We start from the raw sequence: 22,354 nt of genomic DNA, 5'->3' as shown, positions 1-22,354 counted from the left end.
ATTTGGTGGTGTTGAAGCAGCACTCCTTTAATAGGTTTAAATGGTGTATTTAGCACAAGTATGTTCTCGTACAGGTACTTACAAAAGATTTCAAAATGTTTCTCATAAGGCAATCGCAAACTACCATAAAATTCAGTATGTATCTTTCAGTAGATGTTTAATGAGAGATGTGCCATCCTATCTATATGAGAATCCTGTAGTTCTGCAGCATGAACTAAGAATGATCTTAATGTTCCACAATTAATTAAGCAAGCTGCAGAATATTTCACTGCTGTATGAGTTTCACACAATTTTGGCACAAAAGGTACATTTGCTAACAATGACTGTACCACTTTCTTCAGCAGCATGCTTTAAAGTATGGCCAGCTTATTCCAGTAATTCTCTAAAGCACTATTTCTTGTGATAAAACAGATACTTACTTTTCAGTGGGCATTCCTGGGAATCAATAATACCATTTTCTAAAGGTTGTAACCAAAAGGAATACCAGGAACTGTGGAAACAATATGGGAAGTCTAGCTATTTCACTTTTAAGGGAACACTTTAATTATTCATTGACTAAATAACCTTTCTTTATTTCTTAAATGTACAGTTTCAAACAACAATCATTTCACGTTTATAAGGAACCACTTCCACTAGTACTTTATCTGCTTTCTTTTCATTGCTGAGGACTTCACAACATCAGTGGGGAAAAAAAATGTTTACCCTTTTACTGTCAATAGTGCACTCAATCTGGTGCTTTGATTTTAAGGTCTGCTAAATATTTTATACAGACTTATTTAACAGTAATTTTTGAAACTACCACATTACTTATTTATTCCACAGGTGTATTCTGGCTGTAAAGTATTCTGGCTAGGATTAAGGAAACCAGCTAACTGAATTTTAGTATTTATGTTGGTAGAATTCCCATTTAGGGATATGAACATCATCTTTTAATTAGACTCATCCAAGACCATGGTTCTTGAAAAACAGAACTGACAATTTGAATTATATTTGGAATAGAATGTCTATAGACAGTGCAAAGCACTACTAATAAATGGAGAGTGTTACTAAAAAAAAGTGCTGTAATGAATTACCGTCAAAGCTAATAAGGCCATGCAGATTACATAGAAATACATTTGAACAGATGTCTATAAACTGCATGGATCATTGCTGTTTGACACCTATGAATCAGGGAAGAGTCTGACCCTGAAAAGTGCAACCTTAACTTTGATTAGCTGATAGAAGGTAAAACCACAGATATCAATGGTATTACTCCTGACTTAACACCAATTCAAGTGGCAGCAGGATTTATGATTAAAAAATTAAGTATGTGTGTGTCTTATTAAATAAAAATTTGTGTAGGAAATTAAGTGATTTTTTTAACAATGATTTTTTTTTTTTAATCAATGTCTTTGAAGCATAAAGATTACATTTTCCCAAGCCTGGAAAAATCTAATGAAGGTCTGAAAAATAAATATTATATCAACCAACGACAGCTTTAAAGAAGAGAAAACAGAATTACAAACCTCTGGCTAATAAAATACAACAAGGCATAACATTGCAACCAGAGTTCCTCCAGCACATTAAAAAGAAAGAAATCAAGCAAGACAGTCTAATAAATATAATATGCTTCCTCTTCTTCTCTTTCTTCTCTATGCACAGGTTTTATATCTTCTTGTAAATATTTAAAGACGAAAGCAGTAAAAGTATCCCAGTTGCCTGTGCTCATAGTTATGTATTCTGAACAGTTATTCAAAAAATAGAATACTTGAAGGCATAATATAAAACACTTCTGCTTATGCAATTTTAAGATGACAAAATAAAATATAGGAAGTTAGTAACAAGGAGTCAGTCAATAACTTGATCATAGTTGGACTGCTGGTTAGAAAGTAAGTTTTGGGGTTTTTTTTTAATAATAAATATGTGAATATAACTGCATTATACTTACTTGCAAATCCTACTTAGAATTCTTACCAAAATTTGTTGAAACTTTTAGTAAAAATGATTGGAAAGTACTTAACTGTCCCTCTGTATATATTCTGTCTCTTTTGCTCTTACTGTTTGATAAATTATGACTCTGTTTTTCTTGGTTTTGCTTTCAACTTATTCCTAGGGAGAATTATTTTTCCAAGTTTAACCACGTTGCTTTTTAAATGCTTTTCTCTAAAATCTATGTTGATCTACAAATAAGAAACACATCATGATATGCTACTGTTTAACCACTTGAGTTTTAAAATTTAAGGTTCAGATTCTGAAAACTATATAGGCTAATATATTAATGAATTATTTAGTACTATGCTGAATATGAACCTAAAAACCTCTGAATTATTTTTATACAGTTTATAATACTATATTTTGATCTATAATGTCTGTTAAAATTACTTATTTCTTAACAGGAAAGAACAAAATAGCAAGAATCACAGCACACATAGCAATAAGATGCCCTTTCATGTTTCATGTATCCTGTTGATTTTCTGCCTTTAACACCAAGACTTCTAAAGCAATAGTTCTTTCTTAAGGTCTTATCCTAGGATCCTAGTCATCCAAGATCCTGAGAGCCTCCTGTGTGCATATGCAACACAAAGACAAAGAAAGCCTTTATTGAAAAAGAATGCCATTGAGGTCATTCTTTCACACACTGAAGTGTTAGGAAAAGCCAGAATTTAGAACACACACTAAATTTAATTGCTCTGCCTGACGTATATGGAATATAGTTCACTCTTTAATCACATGACCACCTCTTCTTATACTCTTCCCCAAGAGAAGATATGCTTCTATTCATATGCAGGCTGGATTATGATCATTTAATGAGAAGCTATAATATTTTCTTTTCACTACTCTATAGCTGGCCCTAAGCATTATTGTTTACACTATTCAAAGTCTTGTTTAAAGACAGGACTATTAATTTTCTTATGGATCTTTAAGGAACTCACTTTAGCATCTGAGTGCTTCATAAACATTAATACATCTCCCTTCACAAGCCTCTGAGATAAAGCGATGCTATTATCCCCACTCTAGGCTTCAGTTCCCATCTACATTCCTCAAACATATAGGTATATCAGATATATGGGAACATGACTTCTATTGATTTCAGTGGAAATTAGATACTTGAATACTCAAGGTCAAAAATTTAGTATTGACATTAGAATTAATAATGAGTTTTGAGAAAACTTGCTCGAATTAAAAAAAAAAAATCCACATCATATGTTGTGTAACATAAAACAAATTAACGACAGTTTTTTAAAAAGCGTATTCCTATCCAGTTATACTACAGTACTGCCCTTTGGCTTAATTTTACATTATCCCTGCAGCTTACCTGCTTTGTTACTTTACAGAAAGAAACGATACCTCCTCTCAGTTTTTTATATATTACGTGTGTATGTGTGTGTGTCTACAGTTTAAATATATATACAAACACACACCTAGATATCTGAAATGGAAAGATATGTATATAGTGATACCTAATATCTTAGCATATACAGTAAAACAAATAGATTATATCTTTGAAGAGACTGGCTTGCTTAATGGGTGTACATATGCATTAAGCAGTATCTTTAAGTGTTGCTTATATAATGTGTTCTTAATTTCTCTGATCATCCTTACAGATCTTCTTCATCTGGCCAAATGCAATGGTTGATTAAGCTGTCCAATTAAATGTATTTGAGACCCCTGTACAGGACTAGTAGATATACAAGATGTATTGAAAATTCAGATTTCCTGAGTCACAGCTGAAACCACACAAAGTATTCCAGAATATCTCAAATGGTACTAGATGTTTATGTGTGGGCACTTGAATCAAGGCCTGTTTCTCCAATAATTACAATGTGAAGATGTATAGACATCTTCCTTGCATATTGACACAGTCATTTCTGTGTCTACATGTAAGCACCTACAACGTAGGTATCTGCAGTCCAGAAGTGAACTGTACTATTAGACGTTTTCTGTCAGCATTATAAATGAATATATTAGTCTATCAGTCTGAAGACCATTCTTTGATAAACTCCATAACTAACAACTCTGTACCCTTCTTCTGCCATCTCTCTTCTGCCAGTTACTTAGACATTGAGAAAGTAAATGTCAGAAAAGAATCACTTATTTCCAAAACTTTCAGAGTTCTCATCCTGGTGTAAATTAAAATATGTAATCCCAAAATGAGATTTAGGAAAAATTATAACCAAATCTTTTACTGGGAAATGGTGATACATTTAACAAGCAGTATGAAGTAGCAGAGCTGTCTGTACCTGACCATAGAAGCAGTAACAGTCCCAGTCATAATTTTGCCATCATTAATAAATCATTTGGCTTTAGACCCTCCATAATGCCTCCACCTTCAGATTTTATATGAGTTAAAAGTAGTCTTAATTTTCTTTTTTGCATCACAAATGTGTTAGTCTTTCCTAGGGCATCTAGTGAAAATACCAATTGATTACAAAGACAGTGATGTCATCTACTCCTAGAACTGAGAATGAATTTTCAAAGTAAATTATTATCTCCTCAGAGACAAAGATAGAAGTCAATATATTACTGCTGATATGTCTATCAGCAATCTTTATCAGAGTCAAATCCTTTCTCACATTCTACTTCCATTTCAAAATTATGATTTTCACATAGTTTAGCTATAGAAGATGTATGAAGAAATGACAGCTACATCTTCCACTGCAAACACAAGTGCTGGGATAATGGAATCTGACTAGCAGATAGACTTTAATGAAAGACAGGGAAAACTTCATGCAATTACATGCCCAGATTAGGCATATTACTGGGTGAAATCCTTGCTATTATAAATTAATCAGAAACAAAGTTACAAAAAAATCTGTATTTCCCTTCAATGGGACTAGACTGTATAATATGTCAATGAATAGATCATTTTAGAGTATTGTCTAAATTCATAAATTCAAATTGAAATTTCCAATGTTATCCCAAATGCATCCATACAAATTAATTTTTCTGTGAAACTCAGTAGTTAATTTTTTTATCAGAACCTACTTTTCAGTCAATGACAAAACACAAAGAAAACCACACTAACACAAAGGTCTAGGACCGTTGGATACTATATCATGTACACCTACAGAGTTTGAATACAGACAGAAAAAAAGAGGAGAGTATTTTGGAACAGAAAGCATCAGAAAACCTTAGGTGCATAAGTCACTACAAGCTTCTTTTCAATACCAGGAAAAAATTATCACTGTAAAATAATAATTATGGCTGTGGCCATAATGTCCAGTTTTAAACAGCAAAATGTTAATTTAAAAATGTGAAATGACATCCCTGGAGTACAAATAAAATAATCAACAAAAAACCCAAGTAATTTGAAAAAAATAGGTAACATTGTAAGTTTTTCACCTTTTAGCCATCTTAGTATCCGCTGGAAGGGCAATACAGCACGGCACAAGCAATCTAGGAGTTTTTTGGTATACATTGATGACAACTTCCTGCCAAAGGAGATCAAAGATCCCATAAAAGAACTTGCTTTCCTGGACTACATACTTGCAAACAAGGAGGAACAGGGATGTGAAGGCAGGGGGCAGCCTTGCTACAGTGACTATGAGATGGTGCACTTCAGGACCCTGAGGGGAAGCAAAGTAGGAAAGGGCAGAATCACAACCCTGGCTTTCAGGGGAACAGATTTCAGCCTGTTCAAGGACCTGCTGGGAAGAATCCCAGGCCCTGGAAAGCACTGGGGTCCAGGAGAGATGGTTGCTTTTCAAGCATTACCTCCTCCCAACATACAGGAAGGCAGTTAAAGGGGTCAGAAGGCCTGCAAGGGTGAACAAGGATTTCTTGGCAAAACTCAGACATAAAAAGGAAGTATACAGGAGGTCAATGAAGAGCTAACTCACCCAGGAGGAATACAGAGACACTGTCTGAGTGGTCAGGTATGGGATCAGGAAAACCAAAACTCACCTGGTGTAGAGTCTGGTAAAGGATGCGAAGGGCAAGAAGAACATCTTCGATAGGTGTATCAGCAGCAAAACAAAGATGAGGGAAATGGGGCAGAAGACTTGGTGACAAAGGTCATGGAAGGTACTTGATGCCTTCTTCACATTGGTCTTTACTGGTAAGACTGATCTTCAGGAATCCTAGGCCTCTGAGGTCAATGGGAAACTCTGGAGAAAAGACGACTTTTCATCAGCATAGAAGGATCAAGTTGGGGAACATTTAAAGAAACTGGATAGACACAAGTTTATGGGACTAGAGTGCTGACCAATGTCAGTGGTCAATGTCACTACAAGATCAGTCTCAATTATCTCTGAAAGGTCACATCAATCAGAAGAGGCTCCTGAGGACTGGAAGAAAGAAAATGTCACTCCTGTCTGCAGGAAGCTGGTCATCTTCACCTTGATCCCTGGGAATTTGATGAAGCAAATGATTCTGGAAACCTTGTTCAAACATATAAAGGATAAGAAGTTGATCAGGAGAAATCAGCATGGATTTATGAAGGGGAAATAATACTTTACCAACCTGAGAACCTTCTATGATGAAATGACTAGCTTGGTGGGTGAGGAGAGAGAAGTGGATACTGTTTATCCTGCAATTAGCAAGGCTTTTAACACTGTCTTCCATAACATCCTTATTGACAAATTGATAAAACACAGACTGAATAAGTGGACAGTTAGATAAACTGAAAACTGGCTAAACTGCTGGGTTCAAAGGACTGCTGTCAGGAGCACGAAGTCCAGCTGGAGACCCATCACTAACCCTATGGCTGGGGTCACATCAGGTGTATCAACACCTCATGTGACCCCAGCCATACCATTATTCTTTGGTAATGACCTCATTGATGGGACAGAGTGCACCTTCAGCAAATCTGTAGATCATACAAGACTGGGAGCATTGGTTGATACACCAGATAACTGTGTTGCCTTTTTGGAAGGACAAATGGGCCAATAGGAATATCAGAAAATTAAAAAAAGGGCAGATTCCTCCCCTGTACCTGGGCAGAAATAACCAAGATAGGCTGCAGGCTGACTTGCTGGAAAGCAGCTTAGCAGAAAAGGGTCCTGGTGAATAATAAGTTGAACAAGAGCCAATATTTCTGCCTTGCAGCAAAGAAGGCTGACAGCATCCTGGGCTGCTTAGGAACAGTGCCACCAGCACATCAAGGGAGGTGATCCTTCTCCTCTACTCAGCACTGGAGACACCACATCTGCAGTGCTGTGCCCTGATCTGGGACCCCTAGTACAAGAGACACATGAACGTACTGGAATTGGTCCAGCAAAAGACCATAAAGATGATTAAGCGACTGGAGCATCTCTCCTGTGAGGATAGGCTGAGAGAGCTGGGACTGTTCAGCCTGGAGAAGAAAAGGCTCAGAGTGGATCTTATCAACATCTGATGGAGGGGGAAATGAAGAAAATGGAACCAGACTCTTCTTAGTGCCAGCCTGAGCCAGACAAAAGGCACTAGGCATAAGCTGAAACACAGGAAATTCCATTTCAACATTTTTATTTTATTTTTTACTCTGAAAGACATCAAACACTGGAAGAGGTTAGCTAGAAAAGCTGGGAATTCTCCATCCTTGGAGATATTCAAAACCTGACTGGACACAGCTCTGAGGAACCTGCTCAAGTTAACCCTACTTTCTGCTGAGGAGTTGGACTAGATGATCTCCAGAAGTCCATTCCAACATCAATAATTGTGTGATTCTGTGTTAGGCATAAGTATTTATCATTTTTTCTGTAGATTGAGAGGAATTGTATAAATTTGGTGCCTTAATCACTTAAGGCACCTTCTATTGCTTTCACTGTGTGATTACCTTACACAATGTCAATGGTTATAACTATGAAATAACCTATTTTTTTTCCTCAATAACTATTCAAGCACTGAAACAAACAAATTGCTTTGTACAAGTTTATATGCTTATGCAACTTGAGGATGTAAATTTTTTACAAAAAGTAAACATGAAAGGGTCATGAACAATGGCAACTCTACCTTCGCCTTTGAATTTTAATGCATGTTTGTAATAATTTTCTCTTCTAACTCTGATCCACTACACTGATCTTGCACAAATACATTGCCTCTTCTGACTAACTGCATTGAAGAACCTTTTTTCTAGACTAGTGAGTACTCAACGTTATGTATTTTAAATGGTCCAAAAATGACAACATAAATAATTTTATCCAAAAACAAACACAGCATAAAAGGAAAATGTTTTATGTGTACAGGTTTTTGTGTAGGTATCTGCTACAGGAGCATGATGAACAGGCACATCTAACAGGGAATCAGAAATTCATGTGACGGTTGTTTAATATTTGCAAACATAGCTGTACTTCTGTTTCTGTTGACTGTTTCCTGATAAGAGTCTGCCTATACTTTCTGACTTTAACTGATCCCTGATTCAGGTGGATCAGGAATCCTATTCAACCTCTTATTCAACTGCTGCTGAAGAGCACCTAAGTAAGTGTTGGTCACAATGCTCAGGAGAACTGGAAAGAGGATTAGCTGATACGGATTTTGGCACTTTGCATGGAGGATAGCCTAGAAACTCTACCTGGGACATGCTGAGTGCTAATCTGTGCCATAACAGGAGTCACACAATGCAGGACATCTTCCCTGGCACTAATGGGAGTAATAGTCCCTAGCATATTGGAGGACTTCTGGAGCTAATAGAGGGAGGATGTAGCAATGGAAATCTCAGGCTGCAGGGGGTGCATGTCTAAGTGGGGTAGGGAATGAAGGTGATGACAGCTTCACCAGTGGGAGGTGTTGGCACTGAGCTGCCAGGTGAAACAGCTGTGGCAGGAGGTAAGCTGACTGCAAGGCATCAGGAAGGAAGAACGGGACATTTGCAGAGACAAGAACCTGAATCCTGAATTGCATGGAAGGAGGCATTGCTGCAGGCTATGCTTGAAAGAGCAATGGATGGAGACTCCCAAGATGGAAAAGGCAGAAAACCTGTGACTTCTAGCCACAAAAGGTAGGCTTCTTCTCCACCTTCTGACATACACCTACAGAATAAGTGCAGTGGCCTGGTAACAGCTCAAGAGAAATAACAATTATCAAGGGAGGCATTAGCAACAGCTAAGGCAGTGAGGTAGCATCCACAGAACAGTGTGACTGGGGACACCCATTTCCACTGCAAAAACAGCGCAACTAGATGCTTGTTTTGAGTGTCTGACATGATTATACAAAGCATAGGAAACAGTGGAGAAATCTGAAATCCATTGGAAATTTCAGAGTTATGGTATCAATGGCATCGTACACATATGGGATATCTCACCTGACTGGAGTACTGTGATGGATAGATAGAGGTTATTTAAGAAGGATTGACCAGATATGTGAAGAGAAGGAGGGCTTGTACTCTAAAGCAAAGGACTAGCTCAAATGCATGGAGCTTTGGTTTATCATGGATGACAAGCCAAGCTAGTTGAGAGTTTATAAATTAAAATCAGAAGGCAAACCAACATGGGTGATGTCACAGTGTGAAATAGACCACATGATCAAGAAGAGGAAGGAGATGAAGTTTTCCTTAGATGGCTGAAAGACGTCTCACCAGCCAGCCCTGGATGACCTCCAGAGACTCTTTCCAACATAAATTAGTCTTTAAATATATTTTGAGAAGCTACTTCAGGAAAAATTCAATTAATGACATTTATATAGATCTAAGTCCTTTGACAACTGTTATCCATATAAATAATATAGTTTACGGTATAAAAATTAGGTCTGGCTCCATATGATTTAACTATGTACATGTATGTGCTATGTAAAGTACTATGTACTTCAGCTACCTAAAATAATTCAAAGTTTCCTGTTTAATCAGAAGAAAGTTACAAGCAATTCTAAAGAACCAGACAAACCTCTCTACAGGAGGTGTCTATCTCTCAGCAGTCTGAGATGAAAAGCTTATAGCCTTTGGTAGGTGATTGAAATTAGGTGGGTAAATCTAATTCAGTATAATGTATTATGAAACAGACGTTTTTAGTTAGTGACAGTTTCATCTTAAAAGTGGGGTGCAAGGAAGAAGTGTATTTAATGAAAAAGGGAAAGAATTTTTAATTATGATCAAAAGGCTAATAATGCCAGAAAAGTGTTGATCACAACAAAAACATAGGATGAACGATAAAAATTATAGTGGAGCAATCCACTGTGCTTCATAGATGTTTGTGTAATAATACACTGAAAAGCCAGGAGGAACCAAAAGTATTAATAGACAAGATAATCATGGTTATACTATCTTTGTAGATTTTAGCTTACTTAGAAAATGATTTATCTTGTTATATTGGGAGATAGGAAGATATATCTTAAGAGACAAAAACAGACTAAGAATTTTCATACTAAGAATGTAAACTCTTGGTCTGAATCTAAACCATAGCTAGGGAGCTGTTTAAAGTGATTTTTGGGAAAAGAATAAGGGTGCTTCCAAAGAGCTATCAATAAGATTAAACAGAAATAAGGAAGGTTTAGATTATCTACTGTAAACATTTCTAGTAGTAACGATAACTTAGCTCTGCAGAAAAGATCAAGAAGGCTGTAAGAATGCCAGTAGTTGAGGTTTTTAACTATAATATTTTTAACCACAAAGTATTTTGTTTTGTCACTTGTCTTTCTGTTTTGTTTTGGTTTTTAATTATTATTTTGTTTTTACTTATTTAAGAATAAGAACATTATAAGCATGGTAACCAAGGGGCATAACTTCAGATATCAGCAAGGGATTCTTTCAGACCCTGTGATTCCAGGATTGTACAATTTTTCTATGATTGTGTGATTAGTTCATAATCTGAATGGATTTGTAAATCTATTAAATTTCAACATCTTTCTTTGTGAATGTAAAAGCAGGTGCCTGCCTTTGAGAAGAGCTGAACAGCTGGATATTCTGACTGAAAAACTGAGCAGAGAAAAAGGAGAGAATCAATATGACTTTACTATCTAAAAATATACATCTATGGAGCAAGTCATGTGCCTAAATACAGGAACTTAATGCAATTTTAGATGCACTGAAGTACCTGAAATGTCTGTACAGGGCTGGCAGATATGACATGGACCTGTGGGAGGTTCATGTCCTTCTGAAGCAATAGCTGGAAGACCTGCTGGGATACCAGATAGAGGTAAACTCTCAAATGACACCATGTATCTATATTTCACTACCTGAATTGGTCCCCTAGCCTACAACAGTTGCCTCAGCAATGACATTTCCAAAGAGTAATTCTTATTTGAGAATATACGGTCTCTTTGGAAATGCTTTTTTTCCCAAAGACTATACAAAAAACTAGATGACGAAACAATTTCTCAACTTTTAGATAAGCTACTGTTAGGTGAAATAAGACATGTCATGTAAGATCATTCTCAGACTTAGCAAGTTCAGCACCTTCTTTTTTACAAGTGTCTACAAATTGCATGAGGAGACCTGATGTGTAGCTGCAGGTGCATATTCTATTATATTACTAGAGCAACAGCAAAAACTAGTCTTTAGAATTCACCACTACACCATCTCAGATTTTCAGAGACTATAACCCTTAACCTTTCCACTGCTAATTGTTAGAGCTAAGGAGTTCAAAAACATGTTCAAAGTCATTAACTAAAGGACAAAAGCAGTAAGAAAATAATTTTTAGCTAACTGATATGTTTTAATAGAAGCCTTAATACCTGTAAGTAGTAGCAAATTAAATATTCTTAAATACACCACCTAGTAGAAAAATATAATTGCTTACTACACTCACTGCAATGTTAAGATATGCAGCACAAAATACAGTATTACAGCACCCTTGATAGACTCAACAAACAAGGGACGTGACACTGTGTAATCAAGAAAACTGGCATTACCGTATATAAATATACTTTGCATTACATATTGAATTCTGATGTTTTAAAGAAGTTCTTAGGTTCAACTTCGAAACAACTTTGCATAGATTCCGAACAATAATACATCTCTAAACAATATTCAGTTCTGTGCTGATAGGGTGCAAACTCAGCTAGTAAGGGCAGAGGAAGTAAATGCGGGCTGTTAATTTCAGAAGTGTTTGCCGTGGTCATCCCCTTTTAGAAGATATGCATGCATATCAAGAAAATTGAGAGTATATTATACAATTCCAGCTAAATGCATGGCCTACAAAATTCCTAAGTTCTGCTCATAATCGAGATTTATTGTCAGATCTACGTCAAATTTATTGACAATTCTCATTCAAGTATTTTCTCCTGCACACTTGTTGTGGCTTCTTTTCACAGGATTTTAGAACCAAACAAAATAGAAGAATCACCTTGATTCTGAGGCTAGTTTGATAAATATTTTTTCACAACTTAAAGCAAGACTATATTTTATTAAATTACCTACCTCTATGGTAGTTATTCTGTTCTAGCCTAGTTGGAACAAAGCGATGAAATCTATAGCTGTAACCTAATAAAGGGATTTTTGTTTGTTTGGTTGTTTTTTTTCTGCAACCTCAACTGACAATGTTAGGCTAGGGACTAATAAAACTAAAGGAAGCTTGTCTTGACATAACAGAAATGACTCAATACTAACCAGGATTTCATTGCGGTCGGAAGTATCTGTTTAGACTACAGATATTGACATTTTTACATTTTATATCTTGATGTGTTTGAGAAGTGGAGAAGGAAAAGGAGAAAGAATATTTTATCTATCTAAAACCTAAAGCTGAATTTCATTGTAAAGTATTTCCTGCCATTGACTACTATAACAACATTTTGGTACACCATTAAGTAATATGTAATCTGCATGTGAGGAGGAGTGTTTTTGCTGTGATCTTCGAAATAATCACCAATCACACTGCATAAACAAGTTCAAGCTTGTGAAGCTTGAGTCCTTCAAAATGAAAGACTGGAGTCCTGAAGCCCTGCAGTTCTTCAAAATGAAATATTGTTAGTCTAATATTACAAGTAACACTTAACGAACTGTGAGCTCTTTAAACCCATAATTACAAAAAGTTTTTTGTTTGTTTGTTTCTTTGTTTCATCAGAAGTACTAGAGATAGACTGCAGAAATCTGTGCATTTAATAGATACTCACAATAACTTGCTGGAACTACAGTGTTTATAGTGTAGAAGCCCACATTACATAAAACTTATTGAACTCATACGCTAAGAATCAATTCTGTATGACTCAGAGCCTTTGAGATCATGTTCACAGAAGTACAGCAAAAATATGTTAGGGACTGTCTGGATAGTTTAGAGCTTGATGATGGTGACAATCGGGTGGAGTGTCTATGGGTAAGAATCAGGGGGAAGGCCAACAAGGCAGATATTGTGGTGGGAGTCTGTTACAGACCACCCAACCAGGATGAGGAGACAGATGAACTATTCTATAAGCAGCTGGGAGAAGCTTCACGATCACTAGCCCTTGTTCTTGTGGGGGGCTTCAACCTACTGGATGTCTGCTGGAAATACAATACAGCAGAGAGGAAACAGTCTAGGTGGTTCCTGGAGCGTGTGGCAGGTAACTTCCTGACACAGCTGGTGAGTGAGACAACTAGGGAAGGTGCCCTGCTGGACCTCTTGTTCATGAACAGAGAAGGACTTGTGAGCCATGTGATGGTTGGAGGCCATTTTGGGCAGAGTGATCACAAAATCATAGAGTTTTTGATACATGGAGAAGCGGCGAGGGGGGTCAGCAAAACTGCCACCTTAGACTTCCGGAGGGCAGACTTTGGCCTATTTAGGAGACTGGTTGACAGAGTCCCCTGGGAGGCAGCCCTAAAGGGCAAAGGAGTCCAGGAGGCTGGACATTCTTTAAGGAGGAAGTCCTAAAGGCACAAGAGCAGGCTGTCCCCAGGTGCCGAAAGATGAGCCGGCGGGGAAGAAGACTGGCCTGGCTGACTAGAGAGCTCTGGCTCGAACTCAGGAAAAAGGGGAGAGTCTACAACCTCTGGAAGAAGGGGCAGGCAAGTCAAGAGGACTACAAAGGTTTAGTGAGGTTGTGCAAGGAGAAAATGAGAAGGGCCAAAGCTGAGCTAGAGCTCAATCTGGCTGCTGCCGTAAAAGACAAGCAAAAATACTTCTTCAACCACATTAGCAGCAAAAGGAGAGCTAAGGACAATCTCCAGCCCCTAGTAGATGGGGGAGGGAACACAGTAACCAAGGATAAGGAAAAGGCTGAGGTACTTAATGCCTCCTTTGCCTCAGTCTTTAATAGCAGGGCCAATTGTTCTCTGGGTACCCAGCCTCCAGAGTTGGAAGATAGGGACGGGAACCAGAATGGAGCCGACAGGAACCAGAATGGAGCCTCCAGAATCCAGGGGGAAATAGTTAGCGACCTGCTACACCACTTAGACATACACAAGTCTAGGGGGCCTGATGGGATCCACCCAAGAGTACTGAAGGAACTGGCAGCTGTGTTCACCAAGCCCCTTTCCATCATTTACCAGCAGTCCTGGCTAACTGGGGAGGTCCCTGCTGACTGGAGATTAGCAAATGTGACACCCATCTTCAAGAAGGGCCGGAAGGAGGACCCAAGGAACTACAGGCCTGTCAGCCTGACCATGGTACCAGGAAAGCTGATGGAGCAGATCACCCTGAGTGCCATCACACGGCATGTAGAGGATAACCAAGGGATCAAGCCCAGACAGCATGGGTTCAGGAAAGGCAGGTCCTGCTTGACCAATCTGATCTCCTTCTACAACAAGGTGACCCACCTAATGGATGAGGGAAAGACTGTGGATGTTGTCTATCTAGACTTCAGGAAAGCCTTTGACATGGTTTCCCACAGCATTCTCCTGGAGAAACTGGCTGCTCATGGCTTGGACGGGTGTACTCTTCACTGGGTAAAGAACTGGCTGGATGGCTGGGCCCAAAGAGTGGTGGTGAATGGAGTTTACTCCAGTTGGCAGCCGGTCACAAGCGGTGTTCCCCAGGGCTCTGTGTTGGGGCCAGTTCTGTTTAATATCTTTATCAATGATCTGGACAAAGGGATCGAGTGCACCCTCAGTAAGTTTGCAGATGACACCAAGTTGTGCGGGAGTGTTGATCTGCTTCAGGGGAGGAAGGCTCTGCAGAGGGACCTGGACAGGCTGGATCGATGGGCCGAGGTCAATTGTATGGAGTTCAACAAAGCTAAGTGCAAGGTCCTGCACTTGGGTCACAACAACCCCATGCAACGCTACAGGCTTGGGGAAGAGTGGCTGGAAAGCTGCCTGGCAGAAAAGGACCTGGGGGTGTTGGTTGACAGCCGCTTGAATATGAGCCAGCAGTGTGCCCAGGTGGCCAAGAAAGCCAATGGCATCCTGGCTTGTATCAAAAATAGTGTGGCCAGCAGGAGTAGGGAAGTGATCGTGCCCCTGTACACAGCACTGGTAAGGCCTCACCTCGAATCCTGTGTTCAGTTTTGGGCCCCTCACTACGAGAGAGACATTGAGGTGCTAGAGCGTGTCCAGAGAAGGGCAACAAAGCTAGTGAAGGGCCTGGAGCACAAGTCTTATGAGGAGTGGCTGAGGGAACTGGGGTTGTTTAGCCTGGAGAAAAGGAGGCTGAGGGGAGACCTTATCGCTCTCTACAACTGCCTGAAAAGAGGTTGTAGAGAGGTGGGGGTTGGTCTCTTCTCCCAGGTAACAAGTGATAGGACAAGAGGAAATGGCCTCAAGTTGCACCAGGGGAGGTTTAGACTGGATATTATGAAATGTTACTTCCCTGAAAGGGTTATCAAGCATTGGAACAGGCTGCCCAGGGAAGTGGTTGAGTCACCACCCCTGGAAGTATTTAAAAGACGTTTGGATGAGGTGCTTATGGACATGGTATAGTGGTGGTCTTGGTAGTGTTAGGTTTACGGTTGGACTCAATGATCTTAAAGGTCTTTTCCAACCTATACGATTCTGTAATTCTGTGATTCTGTGATCTACAGAAGGTTCCATACTTTGAAGATGGAGACATTTTACTCTTTCCAGAAAGATTTCACCTATTGAATTTCCCTAGTTTTACTTCTTGACAGCCACATACCCAGAGAATTTTAAAGTGTGACTAAATTGTGAATGCATCAAAGAATGCCACCGAGACACCCAAGCGCTGCAAGAAAACGGAGTCCTACTGTGATTAGTAGTACAAGACATACACCACACTGCACAGTTATTCTTGTGTCAGCAAAATAAATCCTGTTCAGATGTGTCAGGGCCTACTTATCCTATCTCTTAGCATAAACCCATGAACTTTTTCTGTAGTAGACAAACTGTTGTGGTTTAGCTTCAGTCAGCAACTAAGCACCACACAGCCACTCACTCACCCTCCATCCCCGCCCCAGTGGGATGAGGGAGAGAATCTGAAGAGCAAAACTAAGAAAACTCGTGGGCTAAGAACAATTTAATAATTGAAATAAAATGTAATAATAAGAATAAGAATAAGAATAAGAATAAGAATAAGAATAAGAATAAGAATAAGAATAAGAATAATAAATTACAATGAAAGGAAAACAATGAGAGAGAGAGAGGAACAAAACCCAGGAAATAAAACAAGTGATGCAACTGCTCACCACCTGCCAACTGATGCCCAGCCAGTCCCCAAGCAGTGCTTGCTACCCCCTGGCCAACTCCCCCCCCAGTTTATATACTGAGCATGATGTCATATGGTATGGAATAGCCCTTTGGCTAGTTTGGATCAACTATCTTGGCTGTGCCCCCTCCCAGCTTCTTGTGCACCTGGCAGAGCATGGGAAGCTGAAAAGTCCTTGACTAGTGCAAACATTACTTATCAAAAACTAAAACATCAGTGTGTTATCAACATTATTCTCATCCTAAATCCAAAACATAGCACTATACCAGCTACTATACCAGCTACTAGAAAGAAAATTAACTCTATCCCAGCTGAAACCAGGACACAAACTAACCAACCTTTTGTTTAAGTAGAAGTAGACAAAATATGATCAACCACCTGTCCCAAATAACAGAACTATTGAATAGTTTTTGTGTGCTCAGGGAAATAGACAGCCAAACTATGCAAACAACCTATTGATCATCAAGAAGTGCAAACCTTCAGAAGTGTCCTGAACAAACAGATATTAAGCACCAACAAAGGAGACCATGAGTCAGACAACATTAGTGCAATTTGAATGGACTAGTCACCAAGGAAGTATTCTCTTCCCAATCCTATAACTAGGAAACTAAGGAGAGAGTCATCAGGGAACGCAGAAAAAGGAGACTCTGAAGGAACCCCAAAACTCTCTCCCAGGACTACGTAATGCACAGCTGGAATGATTATGCTGATCTGCCCAACTTTTCTTCTGGATTGTAACATCTCTCCCAGAGAAAGGGAAAGTCATGTAATCCATAAAATTGCATGTATTTGTGATTAAAGTGTTTTGGTTTCCAAATTCTTCACACTATTTTGTCTTAAAAAGCAACATGAGAGTGTTAAAAGGATTGATGACATGGATCCCACCATTGGTCTAAGGCATCCATGGGCAATTTACAATGGCACTCATGTTTTTCACAGGCTAGCGTTAAAATTTTTTTCTTAATGTAGGGTGGAGGTTCTCCTACTCTTTAGAACCTATAACTCAGATAAAATTTTAACATCTAAAAACTAATTCAAGAGTTTGAGCACAGGTTTTATTTTAAGCATGTGAATATCTGTTAATCAGTATAACTTCCTCTCATGAATAAAACATCATCTGCAGTGTCACATGTTGTCACCTTTTCCCTTTGCTGCCAATAAAGAATAAATCATTTCCTGCCATAAAGAAACTTGCTGGACAAGATGTCAGAATATTTAATGAAAGTGAACAGTATTATGTCTTGGTCCCTAAGGTGAAATATATCCCACTTACTTTCCTTAGTCATGCTAAGGATTATCATGATCACAGATTGACTACTTTACCACAGAACAGAATGAACTTGATCCTGTATAATTATTTTCTTGTATCTGCAATTGGTTTAAGAGCTGAGGATGCAAACATTTCTATTTAAGCCATGTTGGATAAAGCAGTTGCCACAGGACTTTAACTACTTTAATTATAACCAACAATGTTATTCCAGATTTATTAATTTAATAACAAACATCACAGCACCATTTCACATATTAGAAATCTCCCACTTTTTTAGTGTGAAATGCCAAGTGCAGCAGCGAAGTGTAAAGGGAATATTTAACTAAAATCCAGAGCACCTTCCTGAAATCATGTTACTCGGGTAAAGTGCTCGTACTTGGACAGGAATTGTGCTACTGCAACCGACATTGTGGAAGAGGATCACTTACTTCAGAGTCAGCTCCTCCTATTTAAATAGCAGTGTTTTGACTTAACTGACTGGGATCAAGTCCTTGGTAGATGATCAGTCTAGATGCTTAGCAATCTCACCTTTGTGCAGATAACTTACTAGTGCAAAGCTACAGTCTTTACATTTTGCAATGTTACTTTTTTGCCTGCTTTTTAATCAAGGAGAGTGGCCTGTGATCAATATAGTGATGGTTTTATGCTGATCATCTGTCATTTATCCATAAATGTGGAGATGCTAGACTTCTAGAAGCACCATTTGCAATTTTTTCAATGTATGACAAAATAGGGTGAAGTAATTTTATACTTCCTTAAAAGCTGTAAAACTGCTACACATATTGCATGAATATCACAAGGACACCTTCTTGCTGATGCTTTGTTTAAAAGTCGTACAGTTTGATTAGTGGCAGTTGTTGGATGAGGTCACTTTCTTATAGCATTGCTCTGTCACTAGTGATCTAATTTCACCCTCTGACCACTTGTGCCCTAATATATCCCACAGTTGCCTATTACGATGTGCTATCTCTTAAACAGCACCATGTTATATGAAAAACAGTCAAGCTATTTTTTTGTTTGCATACAAAAATATTTACAAAACTTTCAAGACCAAAAGAAAAGAATTCAGGGAAAACCAATGACTTAAATTCACATTCAGTCAGTAGAGGCTCAAACCCATTTGCACCAGCTTTTGCAACATGCTTAACATGTATTTTATTTAGATAAAATTCTCCAGCTCAGCGGCCAGGCCCAGGGTCTCCCATGTCCCATCAGCCACAGCAGGAGAAGCATGCCTTATCAGGGCAAGAATCAGCCTATCAGGAAACAGCTGGCAGGCACCATTACTGGTAGGAGCTCCTGGAAGCTTCCAGAAGCAGCTGGTACTGGCATCCCGATTGAACAGAAAAAAAACCAAAACAAATGAGCAAATGAATAATCCCACAAAAACCTGCTAGGGTGGGAAAAGCTATTAACACCATCCTTCCCTTGCCCCACCCTCCACCAATTATCCCTGCCTAAATATATAAAATTAACCCACAGAGAACGGCCAAAACTCAGGATCCTTCCCCCAAAAAACTGCTGAAACCAAAGATAGGCTGAACAGACAGTAATACAACATGTGGAAATCCCCCAAAATGCTGCCTATGGGAAAACAAGTCTGGGGACATAAACACACACTCCCCCTCAGAAACAACAGGAACCACATTGGATACTCACATTTAGAAGTCTGGTGTACAGATAGCTGTTCAGGATATAAAAGTCATGCTTTCTAATCCCAGCTGTGCTAATGATCCTCAGAAAATCGCTTCACTTTCTGTAATCTTTGTATATAACCTTTTCACAGAATCACAGAATCACAGAATGGTTGAGGTTGGAAGGGACCTCTGGAGGTCATCTGGTCCAACCCCCCTGCTCAAAGAGGGCTGCCTACAGCAAGTTGCCCAGGACCATGTCCAGACAGATTTTTAATGCCTCCAAGGATAGAGACCTCACAACCTCCCTGGGCAACCTGTGCCAGTGCTTGGTCACGCTCAGAGTAAAAAGTGTTTCCTTATGTTCAGAGGGAACCTCCTGTGTTCTCTTTGTGCCCATTACCTCTGCTCCTGTTACTGGGCACCATGGAAAAGAGCCTGGCTACATCCTCTTTGTACTCTCCCTTGATGAGATCCCTCTGAGCCTTCTCTTCTCTACGCTAACCAGTCCCAGTTCTCTCAGCCTTTCCTCATAGGAGAGATTTTCTAGTCCCTAAATCATCTTAGTGGCCCTTCATTGCACTCTCTCGAGTATGTCCATGTCTCTGTTGTACTGAGGAGCCCAGAACTGGACCCAGGACTCCAGATGTGGCCTCACCAGTGGTCAGTGGAGGAGAAGGATCACCTCTCTTGACCTACTGGCAACACTCCTGCTAATGCAGCCCAGGATACCATTAGCCTTTTTTGAGGCAAGAGCACATTGCTGGCTGATGTTCAACTTGGTGTCCACCAGGACCCCCAGGTTTTATTCCAACAAGTTGCTTTCCAGCTGGGTGGCCCCAGCATATATTGGTGCATGGGGTTATTCCTGCCTATGTGCAGGACTTTGCACTTCCCATTGAATTTCTTCTGTCAGCCCATTTCTCCAGCTTGACAGGGTCCCTCTGGAGGGCATCACAACCCTCTGGTGTTTCGGTCACTCCTCCCAGTTTGATGTCATCTGCAAACTTGCTGAGAATACACTCTGCCCCATCAGGCAGATTATTAATGGACATGTTAAACAGGACTGGACCCAGTATTGATCCCTGAGGTACACCACTAGTCACTGGTCTCCAACTAGACTTTGTTCCACTGATCACCATGCTTTGGGCTGAGCCATTCAGCCAGTTTTCAACCCACCTCTGTCTGCTCATCCAGCCCATGTGACAACAGCTTTTCTATGAGGATCTTACACAAGATAGTGTCAAAGGCCTTCCTGAAGTCCAGGTACACAATATTCACTGCTCTCCCCTCATCTACCAGGTCAGTCGCTTCATCATAGAAGTTTATCAAGTTGGTCAAGCATTATTCCCCTTGGTGAAGCCAAGCTGACTTCTCGTGTTGATTTTCTTGTCCTTAATGTGCCTGGAAATGGTTTCTATGATTAGCTGTTCCATCGCCTTCCTAGGGACTTAGCTGAGGCTGACCAGCCTGTAGTTCCCTGGGTTCCCCTTCTTGCCGTTCTTGAAGATGGGGGTGACATTTGCTTTCCTTCAGTCTTTAAGCACTTCTCCTAGCTATCATGATTGATTAAAGTTATAGAGAGTGGCCTTGCAATGACATCTGCCAGCTCCCTCAACACTCGTGGGTGCATCCCATCAGGGCCCATGGACTTATGCATGTCCAGTTTGCGTAAGTATTCCCTGGTTTGTTCCACCAAGGGTAGATCTTCCTTGCTCGAGTCTTTGTCCCTGGTCTCTGGGACCTGGGATTCCTGAAGGCCAGTCCTATTAGCAAAAGCCTGAGGCAAAGAAGGAATTCATTTTAAAGGTAGGCTTTGTATTGTTATTCACACATATAGTAGTTCATAAATTTGAGATCCAGTCTAAATTGGATTTCTTGGTATTAGCATAATGCAAAAAAAACCCCATAATGCTAGCTCTGGGTTTTTGTTCTACATCTCTTAATAAAACACAACATTAATCTACAAGAATTATAAAAATAAAACATATGTAGATTTATTGGTCATATCTACCTTTAGATGTCAACAGTATAGCTATATGCAGTACTTCTGAGGTAGTCTCCTCAAGTCTCCTTTATATTCAATGAAGGAACAAAAAAAGTTATTTTTATGACACGGCCCATCTGCCAAAATGCAAATGACTACTTTAGAATGCATTCTACCTTAGGTAGTTACTCAAACAAAAATCATAAAAATCAAGTTGTATATAAACTGAAAGCATAGCCATGGACAGTACTGCATTACACTGCATAATATTTAAAGCCTTATACTCAAGATTCTTAAGTTTTTCTCAAAGCCTTCCCTTTAACTGTACACAAAAGAAATCCATGACCTTGTATCATTTTAATTAAAATATATATTTTAATGTATATTTAAGGACATCTTAAAAGTTCCCAGACATTTATAAAATTCTAAAATTTTCTACTGCTCTACAAAAGTCTACTGAGTAAACTACTAAGAAAAGTAAGTAAACTTTATGGAAAAACATTGTCTTCTGGAAATTATATCCCTTTTATCCTCTCAAAACAGTCAGAAAAATGATTGTGTTCAGGAACTTTACTACTAAATTTCTTTTTAATGTTGAAAGTGATAAATTACTAATATCCCCACTTTAAAGACAATTTGAATCACTTCAAGTGTATCCTCATTATTCAATTAAAAAGGAAATTAATCTGAGGAATATACTTATCAACTTTTTAGCAATTATTTAACTTCTATGCAGTTAACAAAGATCTGTCTTTTGTTTGTTGCCTAAAACTGTGATCATTCTTACAGCGTGATGTAAGACAGCCTAGACCAAATCTGCAAGATGCATTTATTAGTCATGTGTTCATTCACTGGGGTATCAGAAAAGAAAGAGCTTCACTTTTAAACAACTGAATACTCGTATTTGTAACACTGCTGATACCTTTGGAAAGTTACGTTCAACGTTTTTTACTAGGTTACTTTGAAAAAGATGTGCCAAATCATTGAGGTTCTCAGCTTAGAAATTTCTGGAAGCTTTTTCCCTGAAGAGAGGAAAAGGAAACTAAAATTATTTTTATAA

This window comes from Ciconia boyciana, chromosome 1, assembly GCF_034638445.1.
Source record: "Ciconia boyciana chromosome 1, ASM3463844v1, whole genome shotgun sequence".
Taxonomy (NCBI): domain Eukaryota; kingdom Metazoa; phylum Chordata; class Aves; order Ciconiiformes; family Ciconiidae; genus Ciconia; species Ciconia boyciana.
The sequence above is the reverse complement of the archived record's forward strand: the minus strand, read 5'-3'. Positions refer to the sequence as shown.